The sequence below is a fragment of the Nyctereutes procyonoides genome, unplaced genomic scaffold, assembly GCF_905146905.1.
Source record: "Nyctereutes procyonoides isolate TBG_1078 unplaced genomic scaffold, NYPRO_anot_genome, whole genome shotgun sequence".
NCBI classification, from domain to species: Eukaryota; Metazoa; Chordata; class Mammalia; order Carnivora; family Canidae; genus Nyctereutes; species Nyctereutes procyonoides.
This window is the reverse complement of record NW_026575024.1, coordinates 26,068,283-26,092,237: the sequence shown is the minus strand read 5'-3', so window position 1 is coordinate 26,092,237 and position 23,955 is coordinate 26,068,283. Positions and strand designations below refer to the sequence as shown.

Genomic DNA, 23,955 nt, shown 5'->3' with positions numbered 1-23,955 from the left:
CCTGCGCTAGGGGCTGCCGACGCCCCCCGCTTCCGCCCCGACGCCGCACCTGACAAGGGCACCCGGTCCCCTCCGGGGAGGGACAGGCGCCTGCCGAAGTGGGCTCAACTCTGCAAACCTCGGCTCAACTCCCCGCGCCCAGGCACGGCGCCCCTCCCAGCCACTCAACGCTTCCCGTGCTCAGATCCCCAAACACAGTCCACTTCCCCTCCCGCGGCGGCGGCGGCGGCGGCGGCGGCCACCCGAGCCCGCCCCCCCCCCCCCCGCCGCGGCCGAGCGCCTTCCTCCCCGGGACGCGGTGCCGAGCCCGCTGCAAACCGTGTGGCCGCCGCACAATACCGCGGCGCGGCGCACACAATCACCGCCCCCCAGGACCCGCGGCGCGCGCGGCCCGGGAGTGGGGTGCGCCCCGCGGCCCCCCGGCACTCGCGGCCGGGCACACCTCGCGGGCACCCTGCGGCCCCCAGAGCGCACCTCCTCTGCCCGCACCCCCACTCGCTTACACTCTCCCGCCCCCCGCCCAGGGCGCAGCCGCTTCCCCGCGCCCCCCTCCTCAGCCCCGGCGCAGGAAGCTCCCCCGCGTCCCCCTCCCCGGAACCCCCAGCCCCCCCACGCCCCTAACCGCAGCTCAACGGCCGGCGGCAGGAGGGGGGCGGCGGCCGGGGGCCCGGAAACGGCCCGATCGCGGGGATCCGGGCCGGACTCCGTACCTGGGCGGGAGGCGAGGCGGAGACGGGCGGCGGGGCTCGGCGAGTGAGCGCGGCGGGCGGCAGTGACAGCCCTCCAGCTCCAGCTGCTGCTGCTGCCGCCGCCGCGGCCGCCCGGGGAGAGGGGCTGGCACCGCCGCGGCGCGTCACTGCCCGGCCCGGGGGCGGGGGTGGCCAGGGGGAGGGCCCAGGCGAGCGGCGGCAGCGGCGGCGGCGCCGCGGCCGGGAGGAGGAAGGGGGAGGGGGGCACCGGGCACGGGGAGGCGGGGGGGCGGGACCGGGCACGGGGCGGGGGCCGGGGGGAGGGGCGCGCAGGGAGGGCGCACGCTGGGGGAGTAGGAGGAGCAGCGGGAGGAGGAGGCGGAGGGGCTGACGAGAGGGAGGAGTGGGCACGGGGGGAGGGGGAGAGGGAGGAAAAGGAGGCACCCAGGGAGAGGAGAAAGGAGGGAGAGGCCGGGGGGCGGGAGGGGGAGAGGAGGTGGAAAGAGGGAGGGGGAGCCGGGCCAGGTAGTGGGGGAGGGAGGAGGGCGCGCTGGACGCGCCGCCGTGCGCTCCGGGGGGAGAGCGCTCTTAAGGGGGAAGCGCTCGGAGGAAGATTCTTGCCCGGGGCTGAGCTCAGGAAAGGAGGCGGTGGGGTCTGGGCCCGCCCCTCGCTCCTCGCTCCTCGCCCCTCGCCCCTCGCTCCTCGCTCCTGGAGGCCGCAGTCTTCGGGGCTGGGGGGGGGGGGGGCTGGGGGGGCACTCCGCGTTCTGGCCAGGAGAGAAGAGACTTGGCCCAAAGAAAGTGGCTCAGTCACCATTAGGAACTCTCGGCGCCCTGGGGCCTTCGGGCAGCCCCGGACCCCCTCGCGTCTCCTGGCTCCCCGGGGACGCGGGTCGTCGCTGGGGGGGCTGCTGGGTCCCCGGGCGGTCTCCGCGAGACCCCGGTCTGGGAAAGCCAGGCACGTGGCCAGCTCCCTGCCGCCCCCCCACCCCCATCTCGGGGCCCCCCTTTTCTTGATCAAGTTCAAGCTCGGTCCCCCCGGCGCGCTGCCCACCCTCTGCCCCCTCCGTTCCCCTCCCCCTCCCCACATTCCGTACCACCTCGCCTCTCTGCACTCTTCCTTTGTCTCTTGCCCACCACTTAGTTTACACCCTCCCTCGCTCCCCGTCCTCCTCCCCGGCGGCGCCCGGGACTCCGGGATGCGTTCACCTGTCCGACCAAACATTTCAGCGATCCGGAGCGCTCGCCGCGGACTCTCTCTGCGCCCTCCCCGCCACCCCCTCTCCGCCCGCGGGTCATTGTGCTCCTCTAGACCACGGGGTACCGGCTCCTCACGGCGCGCAAGCTCCAGTTGTAAAGTAATAGGCTAACGTCAAGAATGCTGCTCCATCCCAGACCTGGGTGCGTGCTGTCCGCGGAGCCCCGGCGTCGCGCCAGAGGGCAGACCCATGCGGCTCGGGGCCGCCGGCCTCCGCCCCGACAGACCTCGTCCGCCCGGGGTGCAGAAGACCGCGCGGGGCGCCGCGGGGTGGGGGGTGGCGGGTGGCGGACCCTGGACCTGCAAGCCAGCCCAGACTCCGCCTAGAACACAACTCGCTCGCCCCCAAACCGCACAATTAGACCCCAACAGAGAAGATGGGTCAAGGGCAGATGTCCCCCCTCCCCAGATTCACCACCTCCGCGACAACGGATCAGCCTTCAGAAAAAGCTTGGGCTCTAACAGGGGGGAGGAGCTGCCCTCGTGGAATTCTGTGAGCAAATGGTCAAACAAAACAAAACAAAAATACCAACAACGATCCCACCTCCTGGTCCCTCTAGTCGCATCCGAAAAAGAAGGGCAATTTCTCCCGACTTTACGCTACAACTCATTCACAGTGGAACCAGCAAAGAAGAAGAAGAAGAAAAAAAGCCAAGACAGCCATCTCGATTGTTTGCAATTTTGAAACAGACTGCCTTTAACCCTCCAACTTTTTTTCTCTAAAAGCCTTTTTCTTTCTTTCACTGAAAGCTTTGCATTGTGAACAATCCGAGGTAGACAAGGCTCCCTCTACAGGTGTGAGTTGGAAGTACACCACCACAGGGTCAGAGAGCTCGGTCTTCACCCATTAGGAAAATGAAAAGACGGCAACACATCAAATTAAAGGCACGCAGAGCAGACCTCCTTCCACGCACTCAAAAGGTTTTTCAGTCAATATAGAACTTACACTGTCTTTTTAAAAGAGGGTCTACGCACGTTATTCATTAGCACCTTTTCTCGGTGAAATCGAATGTGTTTTCAAATCAAGGCACCCTTCCGGGTTTTCTCTAACACATCTTTACTTCTCATCCTTCGTGGTGGGGGATGGTTTGGAGGCTGCAGCACACATGTCCACATCCACACGTGTTGGTGCCCAACGATGACTTTTAGAATTTTAATTAGAGGCCGGGACTCTTAAGTTCATCCAGGGAAACTTGGGCGTTTCCAACACGGGGAAATGCCCTTCCTCACTCTGAAAATGAGATAATTCACGCCCGGATTTCCCATCTCTTCCCACCACATTTCTAGAGACCTTTGACTTCTCCTGGCCTGAGTCACTATCTCACAGCAGTGGTGGACATCTGGGCTTGAAATATAAAGCCAAATCCAACTGCAGTTCAAAGGTGGAATTGAACCCAGATAACCCAGCTCTTCCCTGACTAATAAAAGAGAGCCAGTACTGCCCAGGAGAGCAGAACAGTGATTTTCTCTAGGCATGAAATGTGAACTCATTTACCATCCCTGAGATAAAACAGCCTCAGCCCCACTCAGCCCACAGAAAGCAGTTGGGAGCCCTAGAGAAACCTGGCCCTGAGCAGCAATGGAAATTAGGTGAGTTTTCCCGTGTGCTGGAGCCCGCAGAAATCTCCCGGATCCTTATTCCTGCAGGAGCTGCCACTCCTCAGTAACCTTGTGCGGTGCTTTCAGTGTCCTTGTGCCTTTGGACAACTCCCTCCATCCTTAAAGTGGCCATAGCACAGGTCCCAACAAGGGATGGCATGATTTCTTGATCACTAATTCTCCCAGTGATGTGTCCCTTCTTTGGCCCCAGTCTGGTGGGAGATCATGGCAGGGAAGGCTGCTCCCATATGCTTAAGGGGGCAGTACTGCCTTCATGTCCCCTTCACGTCAGACTTTGCAAACAGTGGGTGTTTTTGAAAACGGACAACTGGCAGAGCACTCGCTCTGTAGTGTCTTAAGCAGCAAACCTCTCCAGGCAGATTTCCGTATGAAGTAAGCCTACTCCACAAATGAGAACCTGGCCTCGGGAGCCGGGGGTTTGTTATGATTAGGAATACCCGGATCTTAGTCTGATCAGGGAGGATTCTGTTCAAGCATCTCAAAGCATTAAAAAACCCTATAAGTTCCTAATGGCGGAAGGGGACAGGTACCTGCGCAGTGGAGAGACTGGCAGATACCCTCCAACCATGTGATCAAGTTCAATAGCCCCCCAAATGGGGCCACCTGACATAATGTGCCCACCTCAGGAGGAGATGCAATAACCACCCATGTTGTGTTCTCCCCCCAAATGCCTAACCTGTGTCAGATCATGAAGAGACGATCAGACAAGAAATCCAGAGAGACCCTCCACAACGCAACTGTCCTGACTCTCCAAAAAAGTCATTGTTATTAATTTGGCTTTTCTAAGTCTTGAAACTAAAAAGAAATAACAACTAAATGCAAAGTTCAAATCTTGGTTGGATCCTGGAAACAAGGAGTAAGATGGAGATGAGGTAGAGAGGCTCAGGAAGGAAGTGGGTGCTAGAGACAGGGCTTGGGGGTGGAGACAAGCATTAGTTCTGGGATGAGATTATAAGGAAGTGAGAGTGGCAGCAGGGAGACCAGTGAGGAAGTCGAATAGGGTCCAGCCATACGGGACTGGTTCAAATTCTGACTCTGACACTAGACAAGTGATCTCAGGCACCACACTTAAATCTCTCTAAGCCTCAGTTTCCTGATCTCCAAAGTGGATAATAAGATAGTGTGCTTAATGTAGTATTTAACATCGAAAGTTCCCCTTTGAGGAGTGCCTGGGTGGCTCAGTGGGTTGAGCATCCAACTCTTGATTTTGGTTCAGGTCATGATCTCAGGGTGGTAAGATCCAGCCCTACATAGGCTCTGCTCTGAGCATGGAGTCAGCTTGAAATTCTCTCTCCCTCTGCCCTTCCCACCCAGCCGCTCTGCTTGGGCGTGCACACTCTTGCTCTCTCTCCAAAAACATTTAAAAGTTCTCCTTTGAAATTGGACACTGTGGCAGCCAGCTTCTAAGATGTCTCCATGTGATCCTCACCTCCTGGTACCCACCCTAGTCCCCTGTCATGATGAATAAATAGGGCTGTGGAAGCAATGACGTATTGTGGAAATGAGAGTGTATGACTTCTGAGGTCAGGTCATAAAATTCAGTTTGATCTCTTCCCCTGGGGGAGTACTTGGTAAATGGCAACTTTTATCATCATCATCAGGATTCTGGATTTTCACAGTGATGGCCATCCCCCTCCACAAGTCCTGTACCACTTTACTCAGCCACCAGCAATGTGGGGCAGTTCCCGTTTTATGACGGGCTCACCAATGCCTAGTATTAGCAATTTCTTCTGTCTTTGCCAATCTAAGAGGTACAAATTGGTATCTCTTATTTTCCTTTGCCTCTCTTCATGTGGGAGTGTGAGCATTATAGTTATGTGTATTGTGCATGTATTGGTCACTTGCATTTGTTAGAACAACCTGTTCATATTCTTTGCCCATTTCCTTGTTTGAGTTGGTGGTCTTTTTTTTTTTTTTTGTGAAGGAAATTTAATTTTTTGTCATATATTTTTTCAAATTTGGCAAATTTTTTTTCAACAAAAAAGACTTTTGTGTCTAATTTTTATTTTATTTATGATGGGGTTTTTTGCCATATGGAAATTTTACATTTTTATACCTTCAATTTTTTTTGTTGTTGTTGTTAGGGCTGAAGGGTTTCAGGTCAAAACAAAGGTTTTATTCCACTCAAAGATTATAAAAATAATTCACCCATATTTTCTTGTAGAGCATTTATAGCTTCATTGTACTTAAATCTCTCTCTTTTTTTTTTAAAGATTTATTTATTTATTCATAGAGACAGAGAGAGAGAGAGAGAGGCAGAGACACAAGCAGGCATCATACAGAGAGCCTGACATGGGACTCGATCCAGGGTCTCCAGGATCAAGCCCTGGGCTACAGGCGGCACTAAACCGCTGCACCACCAGGGCTGCCCTCTCTCTCTTTTTAAGTAAGCCCTATGCCCAGTGTGGGGCTTGAACTCAGGATCCTGAGATCAAGAGTCATGTGCTCTACTGACTGAGCCAGCCAGGTACCCCAAATCTGTATTTAGTCTGTAATTTATCTCCATATAAGTAGTGAGGTAAAAATATAATTTGTATTTAAAATTTTTTTTTAAGATTTATTTATTTACTTACTTATTTATGATAGAGAGAGTGAGAGAGAGAGGCAGAGACACAGGAGGAGGGAGAAGCAGGCTCCATGCTGGGAGCCTGACATGGGACTCAATCCCGGGAATCCAGGATTGCACCTGGGCCAAAGGCAGGCACTAAACCGTTGAGCCACCCAGGGAGCCCCTAATTCGTATTTTTTTAAATGGCTTTCCAAATTGTCCTAATACCATCTTTTTTTAAAATTTATTTTTAAAGATTTATCTTTTTTTTTTTTTTTTTTTTTTTTTTTTAGAGAGAGAGTGTGTGCGCACAATTGAGTGCGGGGAGGGGCAGGGGAGAGAATTTTTCAAGGCCACACACAGAACCTTAATCCCACAACCCCTGAGATCATGACCCAAGGGGAAACCAAGACTCCATCACTCAAATGACTGAGCTACTTAGGTGCCCCCATGCCATCTTTTATATAATTCATCTTTATCCATGGATTAGAAAGACCAATGCTGGGACAACTGAGTGGCTCAGTGGTTAAGTATCTGCCTTCTGCTCAGGTCATGATCCTGGGGTCCTAGGATGAAGTCCCGAATCAGGCTCCCCATGGGGAGCCTGCTTCTCTCTCCGCTTGTGTCTCTGCCTCTCTCTGTGTGTCTCTCATGAATAAATAAATAAAATCTTTAAAGAAAAAATAGAAAGACCAACATTATAGCATGCTGATTTCCCATTATTTTTAGAATTGTCTCTTTTGTTGTATTGATCTATTCCTGTCCCAATATTATAGCTCTAGAATATATTTTAATATCTGGTAGGGCTAACTCACCTCTACCCTCCATGAACTGTCCAATTAAACCCAGGCCATGGCAGAGAGGTATTCGAGGTGCAGACAATCATGGAGAAAGGAAGGGCTTGGGGTGGGGTGGGCGGTTCCTGGAAGAGGTGACATCTACTCTGAACCAAAGAAGGCAGGAGGAATGTGACAGGTGGCAAGTAGGTAGGGCATCTCAGCAGGAAAGAGCACCAAGGGCTTCATATGCCTGAATTCAAAATACTTAATCTGTGTGTTGGGTAGTAGCTTGGCTTAACCATTTATTCTTTGTGTTTGCTGATTTTTACACAGCTGGCTGCAACCTCCTAGTCGGTTTGACACCTTTGCTGAAATCTAGGAGAAAGTGTCTGATACTGCTTCCTCATTCCTTCTCTGTTTAGATAAATTTCCCAATATGGATAGAACCAAAAGAGGCTGACTTGTTGAAATATCCTTTCCTAACAACCACAATAGGTAAAAATTACAATATTGTCAATCTCCTTTTCAGTGATGTGTTGCTTTAAAGCATCATCCATTAATCTCTGTTCATTTCACTCTCCTACTCAAAAACCTTCAATGGCTCCCAGCTGCTCACAGAATCAAGTTGCAGCTCCCTGGGCTGGTGTTCGAGCCCAATGGTGTTCTCTGCTTTAGACTCACCTTCTGTTCCCAATGGTGAACCTCTGCTTTAGACTCACCATCTTCTGTCCCCCAGTCACCCATGTGTGACCCCCTCCATTCCTTTGATCATGCATGCTTTCAGGCACATGTTCTTTCCACAAATATGTATAGACTCCCTACCATTTGCCAGGCACCATGGTAAGTATGGGTGATCCAGCAATGAACAATACAGAAACAGGTCTGCCCACTTGGAGCCTGCAGGTCAGCAGGAGAGATTGAATAAATGACCACAGGGTTTCAGTTCACAGGATGTATGTTAGGTCTGTACTTGACAGTTGTGGGACCTGCTGGGAAGAAAGTATTTTGCGCATGTGACAGGGACCTAGTGGATTCTGGAGAGCTCCACTGAAAAGGTGACATTTCAGTTGGGCATTGAAGAACACATGGGTGTTTGCTAGGGAGAAAGATGCGTTAGGCCGTCAATGAAGACACCCTCTGCCCTGGCCAAATCTGGACCTGTCTGAACCCAGAGTGCCAATCTTACCACCTGGCCAGCTCCTGTAGCAGGTCTCTGTTACTCTTCTGTTACCTAACACCCTTGTGGTACTTCCTGTTTCCTGCTTTCTACCTCATTTCCCCAGCAGGACCAAGGATTCTCAGGGCCAGGCCAAGCTCTTAGACGGCAGAGTCCCTGGCAGCATTCCGCACACAGCAAGAACTCAGTGCTCCATCACTTGGGACCCTGTCCTACCCTTTGCCCAGGGCAGTGCTGAGTTCTGTAACAGAGCTCTGAATTTAGCACATCATCTGCGACACTGCCATACTTTGTAACTCTCACAGAGAATGCACCTCACCTCTTCTCTCTTCCTTCTTTCCTGGCACCTTTGGAGAGGCTTAGCTGAAAAGCCAAGGCCAGTTGCAGCCTAGCACTTGCACTCCTAGGTGTGCACACAAAAGAACGAGTATGGGTGATTCCTAAAGCACACGGACTTGAATGGTCACAGAACACTATTCATAGCTGCCAGAACCTGGAAACTGCCCAGGTGTCTGCCAATGGAGAATGGCTAGCTGTGGCACACCGGGGCTGTGGAATATCACACAGCAACAGAACAGAACAGACTAGAGGTGTGCGCTACAGCCAGGTGATGCTCACAGACGACCTGTGAGTGGAAAAGCACATGTCGTATGATTCTGTTTGCATAAAGTTCTTGAAAAGGCAAAACCAACCCAGGCAGGCTAGTGGTCACCCTTGCTGGGGGTAGTGACTGGCAGGGGGCATGGAGGGTCTTTGGGGTGCTGACAATGTTCTGTTTCTTCATCTGAGAATTGGTCACAGGAGGTAGATTCAGTTTGGAAAAATTTACTGAGCTGTCCACTTACTGATAAGTGTTCTTTTCTGCTTGTGTGTTATACTTTAATAAATGTTTGTAAAAGCGGGGGAAACCTGAAGCCAGTTACCATGGCTGAGCAGCCTGGAGCTTGTTGTAATCAATTGCTGTGACCCACTCTGCACCAGGCACCCACGCTGGGTGGTAGTATATGTTACCTAACTGAATCAGCCAAATAACAAGGTTGATATTAATTGCCATTTTGCACAGGAAGAGTAGGGGCTCTGGGAGAGGAAGATTAAATGACTCATCTAGTCACCCAATAGCGAGGAAACTGGTATTCAGAGACCAGGGGACATGCCTGTGGTTGTAGAGCTAGCAGCTAGTGGCTGTGCTGGGGTTTGAATGAGGGTGTCTGGGTCCCCAGAATGTGTGGGGGACCCTGCTAAGGTGGGACCCCTTATCAGGACCACATGGAGTCATGCTTCACCAGCCTCCAGCAGAGCAGAAAGACAAACCAGCAGAGCAAGTATGGGTTCTCAGGCTGGGAACTGGCAATGGGCTGGAGCTGCTCTGTGGCAGGCAGCCTCTGGTGGGACCCCAAGGCTTCTCCATGCAACCACTGAGGGAAGCTGGGCCTGGGGAGTCGTCAGGGATGAAAAGTCTTGCTGGCTCTTCTGCGGGTGACTGCGGGAGGCGTGAGGGCCCCTGTGTAATCAGTAAGACACTGCAGCCACCTGGTGCTGCTCCAGGGAAGGCATGCTGGGATGCAGGGACAGGCGGCCTCAAGAGGTCGTTTTCACTCTAACCCCCTTTGTGATGGAGGCCGCAGCTGGGGGTGTGTGCGCGCGCGCGCGCGCGCGCGCTGCGCGCGCGGGAGTGCAACCTAACCTCTCTGAGATTTGATTTTCTCATTTCTAGGCTGAGGGGCAACAGGGACTCTCTCTGAAGGCTGCTGTGAGGCTCAAATACAGAGCTGCCTGCAGGGGGTGTGACTGGCACCTGCACAGAACACTTGCCCAACCTTAGTTATGAACACTGTGGGTGACAGTGTGAAAGGTAATTAGTTCGTAAGACTGACATCAGCTAACAAACTTTATTGAGCGCCTACCATGTGCTGGGTCCCGCCCCACACGCCAGGACTGTGGTGCTGAGCTAAGGAGCTGCGGACCTGCCACCATGAAGCCTCTCCGGGCCTTGGCCTGTCCCTCTGCTCACCATCACCTTCTTTTTCCTCTTCCCTTGGGAAATAACAGCATTAATGTTGGAGGGAACAGGGCTCTCTCTCACACTAGCTCTATGACTTTGGACAAGTTCCCTGAGCTCTCTGAGCCTGAGCCACAGTTTCCCCAGACATGTGGGGTACCTGACACACAGAAGGACTTCAACAACTGTTCCTTCTCTCCTCCTTCCTCCCTGCTTCTCCTCTGTTTCTTTCCTTATTACTCTTTTCTCCTGCCCAGCCCTTTGGCATCTTAATACCCAAAGGTATTGTCAAGCTCAGCTGATCCCAGGCCATGGGAGATACTTTGGACTAATTTACCTGCTACCCAAACTCAGCATTTCTCCCTTCCTTTTCTCAACTAGAGAGGGTAGGAAAACAAAATTCTTTCTTTCCCAGCCTCCCTTTGCAGTTGGGGGTGTCCATGTGACAAGGACCAAAGCGGTATCAACAAATTGGCAATTCTCTGGGAAATCTTTTGCTTTGCTGGACTCAGCTTACACTGCCCCTTCCCATCTTCTTCTGACCTTGACTGTGGATAAAATGGTTGGAGCAACAGCAGCCAACTTGCAAACATGAGGAAAAGGTCAGCAACATCACAGAGGCACCAACAATGTTGCAGACATTAACACTAACAATGGCTCCTCCATCCCTCTTGTTTCAGGAGTTAAAAAAAAAAAAAAAGAAAGAAAGAAAGAAAAACTTTGTGTTTAGCTATACAGCTGGCTGAGTTTTTGTTCTTGTAGCCAAAAGCATTGCTGTCTGACTCACGGGATTCCCGATTGAGGATATGGATAGACTAGACAGCAAGGACCCCACTCCTATATGGCTTTTCTCTAGAATGTCAATTCCTTTAAAAAACTAAGGGAGAGGACTATGTCCATGCGTGGTGCCTGGGAGAAGACAAGCGCTGGTTTCCTTTCCCTGTGAACTCCGCAGGAGGCAAAGGTGCCAAGGCTACTGCACAGTTGTGCCGCGACACTTCCTGAGCCACAGCAGTGCACCAGTTAAAAAGTAACTTCCGTTTCTTTTCTTTTCTTTCTTTCTTTTTTTTTTTAAAGATTTTATTTATTTATTCATGAGATACAGAGAGAGAGAGAGAAAGAGAGAGGCAGACGGAGAAGCAGGCTCCATGCAGGGAGCCCGACATGGGACTCTATCCCAGGTCTCCAGGATCACGCCCTGGGCTGAAGGCAGCCCTAAACCACTGAGCCACCCCGGCTGCCGCTGCTGTATCTTCTGTTTCTATGCTATTTTTCTCTTGAGGCACTCAGAGCCATTCCAAAGATCCAAGCCTTAAAACAACCCTGAGGATAGCAATGCACAGGCTCTGTTACTCACTTCTACGGAGGAGGGAACTACAGGAGACAGAGGAATGCTGGCCTGAGGCAGGGCTGTTTGTGGTCATGCTGGGCTGAGCCCTTCTGCCTGTCTGTATCCAGGCCCTGCTATTGGGGTCCTATGGGAGGGTAGAGGGGGTGCTAGGGCATAGGATGGTGGGAAGAACTCTGGGCCCCTTTGCCAGCTTTGCCAGCAACATGGCTGACGGCTGCTAACCCTTGATATGCTGGGCTTCCTCCCCAGAAGAATGTCCTGGAGGGAAGGGGTTCTTCTGTCAAAAAGCAAACTTTGGAAACCACTGAAGTCCGGCCCAAACCTGCTGTTTCAGTAACAGGGAAGCTACAGCATAGAGAAGTGAAAGTTAGATAGCTTTTGGCGGCAGGGTCACACCTAGAACCAGAGTCCCCAGACTTTTTGTTAGGAGCTCGTCTCCATTCACTGTCACCCCAGTTAAGCTCCTGTTCTCTGAAGGAAAGTGCAGCATGAGGTTTGCACACAACAAACTCTGAATCCAGCTGGGAGGCCCTGAGAGAGCTGTCTTCTACAGCCTGTTCAAGCTTATCACAAGTATGTCTCTGCCTCATTCTCTGTCCTGGTCTCCCTGCTGTGCCACCCCAGGGCCTTTGCACTTGCTGTCTCCTCCACCTGGAAGGCCTTTTCTCTTTCATTGCCCCAGGTTTGGCTCCTGCTTATCATTCAGGTCTGGGCTTGGATTGTCATCTCTTCAGAGAGGCCTTCTCACCCAGAAGTACAGTCTATCAACTGTCCCTATTTTATTTTTTTTTAAGATTTTATTTATTTATCTGAGAGAAAGAGAGAGAAAGCACTAGCCAGGGGAGGGGCAGAGAGAGAGAGGAGAAGCAGACTCTCCACTGAGCAGGGAGCCTGATGCAGGACTTGACCCTGGGACTCTCGGATCATGACCTGAGGTGAAGGCAGCCACTTAACCAACTGAGCCACTCAGGTGCCCCTCAACTGGCCCTATTTTAATTCTCTGCTCAAACTTGTGACTTTTGCATATTTTTTCTTATTGACTTGTTTATCTTCTCTGCAGCCCGTGAGTTCCCTGAGAGGAGGCTCCTTAACCATCTTTCACTGCTGTATCTTCCATGCTCAGAACAGCATCCAGAACATAGTAGGAACTTCAGTGATTTTTGAAGGAAGGAAGGAAGGAAGAATAAAATTTAAAGCTGTATAAACACTGGGTCACAGGGAGGGCACGGGTCTGGTGGGCTGTGAGCAGAAGCCATGGGCCTCTGTCTCCCATGTCTGAGTGGCGGTGGGGGAGCTACCGGCTGCCCAGGGTCCACGCCTGATCACCCTGAGTGAAACAAAGCAGCTAGCACAAATTCACACTGCAGCACTGTGCCATCCCTCAAAAAAAAAAAAAAAAAAAAGGCTGCTAATGAGGTAAACACGATCATAACCAGGAAAATCTTGGCCATGCTTCTTTGCGTCCACCCAAAGCCATTATCTCTAATTGATCTCCAGACATCAGCTGCTGAAGCGCCTGAAGCCCTCCCGCATCCCCCAGGTCTGGTTACAGAGGCCTGGCTCACCCGCCCGCCCGCCCTCTCACTAGGGTCAGATCTCCTCCAGTAGCTCTTTGCTGGGGTGCCACGGCCCGGCTGCACCCCACCTGCGAAGGAGCCATAAGGGTGGCAAGAGTCGGGGTGGGCAAAGGATCTTTGGAAAGGCCACAGCCGACAACTGCACAGCCACCAGGGGCCCAGAGACTTGTATTTCAGAGCCTTCAGTGGAAGGCTAGACAAAGCACCAAGGGTCTTGCCCTCAAAAAATGTGACAAAAATAAAACAAAAACAAAAACGAAAAAACAGGGAGGGCTAGAGAAAGCACGCTGGCCCATATGCACACTGGCTCTAGATGAAAGAGGTAACTCGGAAAACTGGAGTTAGGAGTTTTAGTTGTTAAAAACAGCAGCAAGAACAACCCAATGGGACTTGGTCACAAGACAGGGCTCCTCTGGGTCTCAGTCAGGCTGGGCCCAGAGTAAGGGGGTCACGGGGTCAGCTGTCGGTTCAGTGACCATCTGGATGTTTTGAGTTGCTCCTTCCTGCCCCAGCCTAGGAGAGACACCCCCTTTCCTCCTGGATCTCTCTCGTACTTAAAGACAGAGCAAGAATCAGCTACCGGGGGTACCTCTCAGGGGAGGTTTCCAGTCAGGGCTCCGAGAAAACAGAGCTGCTGCTGCCTGTTTATGGAAGCCCAGGTAGCGGCTCCTGACCTTGCTCCCACCTTTTCCCTTGACATATAGAAAGCATCCCTGGTCTAGCCCTGCATGCAGAATTCTGCTTGCGGGACCAGACAGCTCTCCTGCCTGTACCAGTCAATGAGGGGCACTGTGTGCCTTTTCTTCCCTGGATAATGAGGTTGAAAGGCCAGGTCAGCAACCTCACATAGATGGGGGTAGGCATCAGCAGCCTGGAAAGGACTGAACCTTTAAGAACTGATGGGGACAATGAGCTGTTTAGGTTTGAGGTATCTACTGGCTCCATCAGGCAACCAGCTTTTGAGACAGGATGTTGGTTGTTTTCTCTTTTTTCCCACACAGCTTCAGGGAAGTAGGAAGAAAGAAGACACACAGATCTCTCTGAACCCAGGCTGTCCTAGCAAAACAGCCATTATGCTCATTTTCTGAGTATCCGGAAACTGCAGCAAGTTTCTAGAAACTACCTGAGTATTCTCAATAATATGTAATGGTCCCCAAAATAATGCCCTATAACAAAAAAGTTCAGAGGTGCCTGGCTGGCTCAGTCAGTAGAGTGTGCAACTCTTAATCTCAGGGCTATGAGTTCAAGGTCCACATTGGATGTAGAGCTTACTTAAAATAAATAAAATAAATAAAATAAAATAAAATAAAATAAAATAAAATAAAATAAATAAAATTGAATTAAATTAGATTAAAAAGATATTTGACAATAGATTTTTCACTCCCTACTTTGACTCTCAAAGAGAAGTTTCCAAGAAAACTATCCCTCTAGGGGTGCCTGGTTGGCTCAGTCAGTTAAGTGTCTGCCCCCAGGGGGTCATGGGATTGAGCCCCACATCTGCAGGCTCCCTGCATTAGTGGGGAGCTTACTTCTCCCTCTCCTCTCAGCTCTGTGCTCTCCCTTGCTATCTGTGTTGCTATCTCTGTCTCTCTCTCTCTCTCTCTCTCAGATAAAGAAATATCTTTATATAAAAAAAAACTATCCCTCTAAAATGTAGAAATGCCTTATTTTACTTAACACCATCTTTAGGAGTATGGGAATGCTGTGCTGTCATTTGCTTATAGCCCTCAGTTTTAACCCTGGGATCGTGATGCTCCTGGCTCACAGTCCAGCCTTGCTTTTTGGTGAACAGAAAGGCCTGTAATAAAAGCATTTCAACTTCATATCTGTGTGGTCAGATCAACAGTGCCTCTATGTTATCTTGACCCACCAAGAAGCAGATGCAAAAATGTTTAGGCATTAAACAATTTTTTTTCAAATCACTTTTTAAAAAAAAAAAAGATTTTATTTATTCATGAGAGACACTGAGAGGCAGCATAGGCAGAGAGCCTATGTCTCTGCAAGGAGCCTGATGTGGGACTTAATCCCAGGACCCCAGGATCACGACTTGAGCCAAAGGCAGACGCTCAACTACTGAGCCCTCAAATAATTTTTTAAAAAAGATTTTATTTATTTATTCATGAGAGACACAGAGAGAGGCAGAGACACAGGCAGAGGAAGAAGCAGGCTCCATGCAGGGAGCCCGACGTGGGACTCGATCCCCGGTCTCCAGGGTCAACCCCCCGTTGAAGGCGGCGCTAAACCGCTGAGCCACTGGAGCTGCCCAGTTCCTCGGCTTTTACTTGTTTTTGATGATCTTGACAGTTTTGAAACTACTGGTCAGGTATTTTGTAGAATTCTGGAATTTGATATTTTTCTCTCTTTTTTTTAAGGATTTTATTTATTTGAAAGTGAGAGAGATCATAAAGGGAGAGGAGGTGGGAGAGGGAGAAGCAGACTTGCCACTGGGTGGAGAGCCCGATGCAGGGTTTGATCCTGGGACTCCAAGATCATGACCTGAGCTGAAGGCACGTGCTTAACTGACTGAAACACCCAGGCGCCCCTGATATTTTTCTTTTTCTTCTTTTTTTTTTAAAATGATTGATTTGAATTTCACTTCTTTTTCTTTTTTAAGATTTATTTACTTTTACTTGAGAGACAGAGTGGGATGGGGAGGAGCAGAGGGAAAGAGAGTCCTAAGTAGACTTCGCATTGAGCACAGAACCTGATGTGAGGCTCAGTCTCACAACCCTGAGATCACAACCTGAGTGGAAACCAAGAATTGGCACTTAACTGACTGCACCATCCAGGTGCCCCTTGTCTGATATTTTTCTCAATATAAAACTGGACTTGGGGGTTAGTAAGAGGAAGACCCAGACACAGAGTGCCATCCCTATCACATGGTATCAAGGGTATATACTATCAACATGATTCATAACTGCTGGTGTTGGCTTCAATGGCACCTGGCTGAGATAATGTTTGTCAGATTTTAAAACTATCCCCCCCCAATACTATACACTTTGGCAGGGAGTTGCTATGTACAGCCCACACCTAAGAAGTGAGGGGTTATAATTTCCCTGCCTGAGGACAAGTTTTCTACATATAATATTTGGAATTCTTTTGCATCTCCCTTGCTATCTGGGAGATTTGTATCTCCTTCCTCTTTTATAAATTCATTTAATCATTTGATAATTTATTTATATGCCTATTGATTTTATACTTTGGGTTATATTCCAATACTATTTTATTTATTTTGAGGCTGAAACTGTTTCAAGTTTTGGCCACTGGGAGCTCCTTTAGTTGGTTCCTGCCGTCTTTTGACATACACATATTGAGGATTTAGGGGGGTTGTTTTTTGTAGGATTTCATTTTGTATTGTTTTTGGTTTAGTGTTTTGTTACTTTCTGGCACTTTAAGATGCTCTAGGTTCATCTTTTATACTTCCTGCGCTCATGCTAGAATCTCAAAGGAGCTCTGATTCCTTTTATTGTAGAATCATTAAAAACCACGGTCTGGGTGTTAGGTGTGCTGGGTGTCCTTCCTTTTAGACTCTTTAAGCTGAAAGAGCAAAAAATAAGCATGTTTTTATTTTTTAATTAATCTCTGATCCATTTGGAGCTTATTCTGCTGTATTATGAGATGTGGATCCTACTTTACAGGATCCTGCTCTGTGTTAGCATTGTTTATTAAATAATCTATTTTTTCCCCATTGATTTGAGATGCCACCATTGTAATTTACCAAATTTCCATCTGAAACAGAATCTACTTCTATTCAGTCCATTGGCCTCTTTATCTATTCATGTACCAGCTCCCAACTGTTTTAAGTGTTAAGATTAATATGTCTTAATATCTAACAGGAATGGGTTCCCCTCCTTTTTGTCCTTTTCAAACTTATTTTGACTTGAAAGTTATTTGGAGGGCACCTGGGTGGCTCAGTGTTTGAGTGTCTGCCTTTGGCTCAGGGCATGATCCTGGGGTCCTGGGATCAAGTCCCACATCAGGCTCCCTGCTGGGAGACTACTTCTCCCTCTACCTGTGTCTCTGCCTCTCTCTCAGTCTCTGTGTCTCTCATGAATAAATAAATAAAATCTTTAAAAAAAAAAAAAGCCTAGGAACTGTCACAGCCAAGAGGAGCTTAAGTGTAATGTGGTATCTCCAATAGGATTGTGGAACAAAAAAAGGAAATTAGGTAAAAAACTAAGGAAATCTAAATAAACTATGGAGCTTGGTTAACAATAATGGTTCATTATTATTAACCATTATGAATAATGGTTCAGTATTGGTTCATTAATTGTAACAAATGTATCACAATCACATAAGATGTTAATAATTTAGGAAACCCTGGGCAGGGGGTCATGCGGGAATTCTGTACTATCTTCTCGATTTTTCTGTAAATCTAAAACTGTTCTAAAAAGTAGTCTATTAAAAAAATGAAAACATTGGGGTGCCCTGGCTGGCTCAGTCACTTAAGCATCTGACTCTTGATTTTGGCTCAGGTCATGATCTCAGGGGTCATGAGATCAAGCCCCAATTCGGGCTTCATGCTCAGTGGTGAGACTGCTTAAGATTCTCTCTCTCCCTCTCCCTCTGCCCCTCCCCACCACTCACTCTTGCTCTCTCTCAAATAAATAAATAAATAAATAAATAAATAAATAAATAAATCTAAAAAAAAAAACAAGTAAGTACTAAAGGAGAACAGGGAGGTAGAGTGGAATCACTTAGCTTTTTAAAGACTCAAATGCAGAAGTCATTAAAGGAAAAGAAGATAAATTTGATCACATAAAAATAAAAATGACACATGTTATAAGCAAGATCAAAAGATAGAGGGCTAAGTTTGGGGGAAAAGAGGTAATGGCTAACTCCAGAGAATCAAAAGAAAGGAAATGTAATCATAGTATGCTAACTGACTCAGCTATGAATAATATATGCACAGTTGTAATAATATAGATAATGAAGTGATTTATCCAAATAGAGAGGTATGAATAATATTGATGGAAGGAGGAAGGCAAAATAATACCTGCATTTATGAAAGAGTGTAATAGTATAAATACTTATCTCCTACAGAAAGAAGTTAAACAACATCAACCAAAACAGCCCAAATTTAATTAATTAATTAATTAAATTTATTCATGAGAGACACAGAGAGAGAGAGAGGCAGAGACACAGGCAAGGGAGAAGCAGACTCCACACAGAGAGTCCGATGGGGGACTTGATTCCAGGACCCCAGGATCACACCCTGAGCCAAAGGCAGACACTCAACTGCTGAGCCACCCAGGTGTCCCAAAACAGCTCAAATTTAAAAATCAAGAACCAGGGGCACCTGGATGACACTCAGTTAAGTGTCTACCTTCAGCTCAGTTCATAATCCTAGGGTTCTGGGATTGAGCCCTGCATCAGGCTCCCCACTCAGCCGGGAGCCTACTTCTCCCTCTCTCTCTTCTGCTCTCCTGGCTTGTGCACTCTCTCTCCCAAATAAATAAAATCTTTAAAAAAATAAATAAAAAAAAATCAAGAATGAGCAGCATAAGCATATGTTATTTAGAAATAAAAGGTAAAACCAGAAGAGAGAGCTAAAAGATAAGAAAAGAGGCTGTCTCTGGAAAAAAGAAATTAAAGTGAGGAGGCCAGGACAGGGTCTGCTGTTTTTCTACATGTTATTTATTTATTTACTTACTTATTTATAAAGATTTTATTCATTTATTTATGAGAGACACACAGAGAGAGGCAGAGACACAGACAGAGGGAGAAGCAGACTCCCCACAGGGGCCCAATGCGGGACTCGATCTCTGGACCAGTATCACACCCTGAGTGGAAGGCAGACGCTCAACCACTGAGCCACCCAGGTGTCCTTCTATATGATTTTTAAAATATGTGTTCCATTAATTAAAATAAAAATGAATGCAAATCAACAAAAAACAAAACAAAACAAAGATAAAGGGCACCTAAGATGCTGTTTCTGAGCGTGAATCACCCCAGAGCCATGGGGTAGGGTCTGAAGGGCACAGAGCACAATCTGAGAGCAACTACCCCACCTGCACATCATCTCGCAGCAGAAATACTCCAAGATCATTCTTTGCCTGGAAAAATCCAAACAGCAGTGTTGTCAAGGTCAGTATCTTAGTTGCTTTTTGTTTTTCTTGCTGCAGCACAAACCCTCCACTGTGCCAGGGATTTACTGAGACAGAAAAAGGTTTAGGCAATGGCTTCTCAGATCCTGAAAATGGAGCCAGGGCAATTTCAGGTCCTTTCTGGGCTCTCATGGAGGCAAGTTGGGCCCCTTCAGTTCAACTACATAAAGGTAATGGTAGGCTGACCCTAGAGGCCTGAGGGCGTCTGAGAGGCAGGAGTCAAGAGACAGAACAAGAAAAGGAAATCAGGAAGGCCAGGAGTTGAGAGAAAAGAAGGAAGCTGAGAACTAAGAAAGTGGTCCCAGTGTGCTTTGGTGGATGAACCCAATGAGGAGAGGAGGGAGTAGGACTAAACTCCAGGTAGCCAAGGCAGCACACCCACAGTCTCACAAGCACTACAGGGTCCACTCCATATGCTGCTCCATGCACATTTCTAAAAACAAACAGAGATGGTCAAAGTTTGAAGATCCTGGTCTGAGAAGTAGCTACAGCAGCACAGTAGCACAAATTACAAAAGGTGAAGGACTGATGATGCGGCCATGGAAAAAGGATGCTGCCTCTCATGGTAAAGCCTAGAGGGGCTACTTGTGTTCCACAGCGCCAAACATTTCCTCAACCTCCCTCAAGGGCAGACCTCCAAGATCAAGAGGCTCTGAAGTCTTACTGGGAAACTGCTTTTTCCCTGTTCTATCTCCCTTTCCACTATTTAATGCTTTTTTGCCTTGAACATTCACTTGTTTGAGAGTAGCAGTACTCCCTTCTCTTTCTTGTTTCGTCTTGTGTCATTAAAAAAAAAAAAAAAGTCTTTTGTAAATACCAAATAGATTTTGCTGTTAAATAAACCTCATCAGAGCCTTTTTTATTCTTTGCAGTGGAATTTAACCCATTTATATTTACTGCAATTTACTGGTACTTAGTTTTGTTCCTGTTCGCTTATTTATGTTTTCTGTTTATCATATATCTTTTTGGTTGTTTCTTCTTTAATTCCTTCATTTAATTACTCTTGCTGCATTGATCAGGTTTTCTTTGTTTCTTTATTTTTTTTCTTGGGATTTAAAAATTTAAATTTTATTTCTATTCCATGGAGACTACTGTTTAATTTTTTAAAAATACATCAGAACCTCTGCTTCCTTAAGAGACCATCAAAGGCTACATACAATGAACCATAACAGGGGACATGGAAACTTTTCCTTTTTGTTATTTCTCCTCTGAGCTCACACCTTGCCTGGGCTGCTGTGCAGCCTGAGGAAGGGGAAGGAGGAAAACATTATTGTTTCATTTTATTTTGCTTTTAAAGATTTTTATTTTTTTAAAGTAATCTGTATACCCAATGTGGGGCTCAAACTCACAATCCCAAAATCAAGAGTCACCCGGTATTTGGACTGAGGCAGCCAGGTTCCCTGGAGATCATTATTGTTATCAAGCTCTTAAATCTGGGTATCAGAGGCAGTGCCTATGGCTTCTCCTTGTGAGTCAGGCACTGTTTAGGTTAAGTGACAGCCTCTCACATCTGCTTTGGGTCTATCCATTTCTTGGGGTCCTTCTGAGGTTGAGAGTGTTCATGAGAACAGAAAGCCAAAAAGAGGGGCAAGGACTTAGAGAGAGAAGAAACAGAGCCCTGCTTTAATTCTTCCCTGTCCCACAACCTGGTCTAAAAGATTAAAAAGTGAATGCAGTTAGCCAAAAAGAAGAAACAACCCAAAAGGGTGAAGGGATAAATAAGATGTGGCCTAGCAAGTGATGGAATATTATTCAGCCATAAAAAGGAATGAAGTTCTGCTACAACACAACTGAACTTTGAACATGTTACACTAAGTGAATGAGCCAGACACAGGACAAATATGTGATTCCGCTTATATGAGGTCCCTAGATAATCACATTTACAGAGACAGAAAGTAAGACAGTGGCTACCAGGGGCTGGAGAAGGAGAGAATGGGAGCTATGCTTAATGGCTACAGAGATTCTGTTTGGAGCGATGAAAAATTTTGGAGATAGTGGTGATGGTTGCTCAATATTGTGAATGTATTTAATGCCACTGAATGGTCCACTTTTTAAAAAGAAGATTCTAGGGACCCCTGGGTGGCTCAGCGGTTGAGCATCTGCCTTTGGCTCAGGGCATGATCCCAGGATCAAATCCCACATCAGGCTCCCTGCATGGAACCTGCTTCTCCCTCTGTCTCTGCGTCTCTGTGTCTCTCATGAATAAATAAATAAAATCTTAAAAAAAATAAAAGATTTTATTTATTTATTTATTTGAGAGGGAGAGAGAGTGAGTGCACAAGCAGGGGGAGGGGCAGAGGAAGAAGCAGACTTCCTGCTGAGCCGGGAGCCCAATGTGGGGCTCAATCCCCCGACTCCAGGATCATGACCTGAGCTGAAGGCAGACCCTTAACTGACTGAGCCACCCAGTCGTCCCCAAATGGTCTACTTTAAAATGGTTAAAATGAGTAAATAAATAAAATATTTTTAAAAATAAAAAATAGGGATCCCTGGGTGGCGCAGTGGTTTGGCGCCTGCCTTTGGCCCAGGGCGCGATCCTGGAGACCTGGGATCGAATCCCACATCGGGCTCCCGGTGCATGGAGCCTGCTTCTCCCTCTGCCTGTGTCTCTGCCTCTCTCGCTCTCTCTCTGTGTGACTATCATAAATAAATAAAAATTTAAAAAAAAATAAAAAATAAAAAAAAATAAAAAAATAAAAAATAAAAATAAATCAAATGGTTAAAATGGCAGGGTGCCTGGCTGGCTCAGTCTGAAAAGTATGTGACTCTTGATCTCAGGGTTGTGAGTTTATGCCCCATGTTGGGTGTAGAGATTGCTAAAAAATATATAAACTTTAAAAATGGTTAAAATGAAAAAAAAAGCCTAAAATGGCAAATTTTATATTACAAATGTTTTATCACAATCTTTAAAAAATAAGTGAATGTGGAGAGATTTCTGGAGTGGGCTTATTTCCTCCTGCACTTAGGGAGACTGGAACCTGAGAAAGTTCCACACTTGGATTAGGCTCATTTCCTGCCCAAATCCTTGCTTAGCTCCCCAGTGCTGACTGAGGAAAGGGCTCGTATGTGGCCTCACTGCCAAGAAAGGCCCATGCTCTGTGCCTCCTCCTCCACCTCATCTTTCTTCCTCCTCCTTTCTCCAAACTGGCTCTGGTCTTCACCAGCTCAGGTCCTCCTAGAGATGTCACCTCTCAACTGTTCTCACATGGGCCCTCTTTGTCCAGGGGGTTTACAATGTGAGTCCGAATCTCCTTTAAAAATAAGCAAATGTCCCCTACATCATCTGACAGGTTCCGGGACCCTTCTTGCCTCCATTTTCTGTCTGGGTCACAGTTCCATGGCTGCTGTCCCATCTACTAAGAAAAACTCCTTGAGAGCTTTGGCTGGTCTCTTGTACAAAGTTATTCATTCCCTGTCTCTATTAGATGCCAGGTACATAACAGCAGGAGAGTTCACTGAGATTACCCCCATGCTTTTAATGTGCCAGGCACTGTGCTAAGTACTGAGCTGCTTTGCATCATTCAACTCTTGGAATAACTCTGAGTTAGGTGTATTATTATTACTCTGGAGTAATAAAGCACAGAGAATGAAGCAATTTGCCCCAAGTCACATAGTTGGTAGGTAGTGGAACTGGTACTGTCAGCCTGCCTCTAGGGTCTTTGCTTAGGTGGATGCGCTGGCATCCTGGCTAAGAATAGTCCTGCTCCAAAAAAAAAAAAAAAAGAATAGTCCTTCTCCACATTGGCTGGCTGCAAGGTGTGGCTGCAAAGAGCATGAGGGCCCAACCTCTGGAGAACCCAGAGGCTCTGGGCAGGGGCTACGGACCTTGCAGGCCCCACATGTGTCTGGAGAGAGGAGAACACTCCCCCCACTCCTCTCCTACCCAAGGAAAACTCTGGGCCAGGAGAGAGGCAGTAGAGAGGGAGGCAGAGGTTAATGGAGCCCGGTAAAAGCCTCCATCAGTGGGGCTTAAACAGAGGAGCAGCACCACTTCACATGCTGGTGGGAGAACCACTAGAACCATTAGCAGGACATTAGCACTACTTGAGGCACCGGGGAAGGGGGAGGCCCAAGAGGATGCTCTGGTCAGAGCAAAGGAACTGAGGGCTTCTGGGAACCAAAAAACAGTAGATCCAAGGGGCTTAGCCTCCATATCTATAACATGGAAGTACATGTCAGGGGAAAGAATACAGATAGTTTGTCTCTCTCCTTCCAGATATGGATGTGATTTCTATATTAGGGTCTTGGTTCAAATATGGGGATCTTAGGACAGATCAGGATAGCATCACCCATAATGTGCATTATATCAAATTAAATTACACATGTACCCCTGCAGATAACTGAGCATTCACAAGGTAGGGGTGAACTCTCTTCCAACCCCAGCCCCCTGCCAAATTCCTCTCGTGGTATTTCCTTAAGCATCAAATATTTAAGGCAGATCCCAGTTCCCAGGCCAAACAAAGCCCTTGATGTGCTCTGTCAGCATCTCTGCCAAGGACATCTTCCCTCCACCAACCTCATGCACTGCATATCTGCTTCAGATTCGAATCAGCACATTGTCATTCAGTAAGTGTGGAGAGAAGCAGGGCTTGGGGCCCTGGCGGGTGCACAGGTCCAAAGAAGGAAGAAATCTGAGTTTCATTCCTGTCAGTGGTTGTGTGACCTTGAACAAATGCTGAACTTTGCTGAGACTCAGCTATGGGATCTGCAAAATGAGGATAATCATGGGACCTTGCAGAGCTGTGAGGGCAAGGGCTGAAGGGTGTGAAGTGTTCCACGCTGAACAGGTACCTAATTGTTTGTTTGTTTGTTTGTTTGTTTGTTTGTTTGTGGGAAAGTGGGGAGAGGCT

At 48.0% G+C, this 23,955-nt stretch overlaps 1 protein-coding gene across 3 annotated transcripts in view; it reads right to left on the bottom strand.

The window, feature by feature from the left end:
* The window catches only part of NOL4L (nucleolar protein 4 like), a 130,686-nt gene that overhangs the window by 35,744 nt on the left and 70,987 nt on the right, over window positions 1-23,955 (bottom strand). The window contains exon 1 of one of the 3 annotated variants that reach the window (XM_055307564.1): window positions 711-803. The exons of the other annotated variants lie outside the window; for them this stretch is intronic. The gene's annotated coding sequence lies outside the window, so the exon portion shown is untranslated. Of the gene's footprint in view, window positions 1-710; window positions 804-23,955 lie in introns of those variants that run through there. 3 annotated transcript variants of the gene reach the window in all.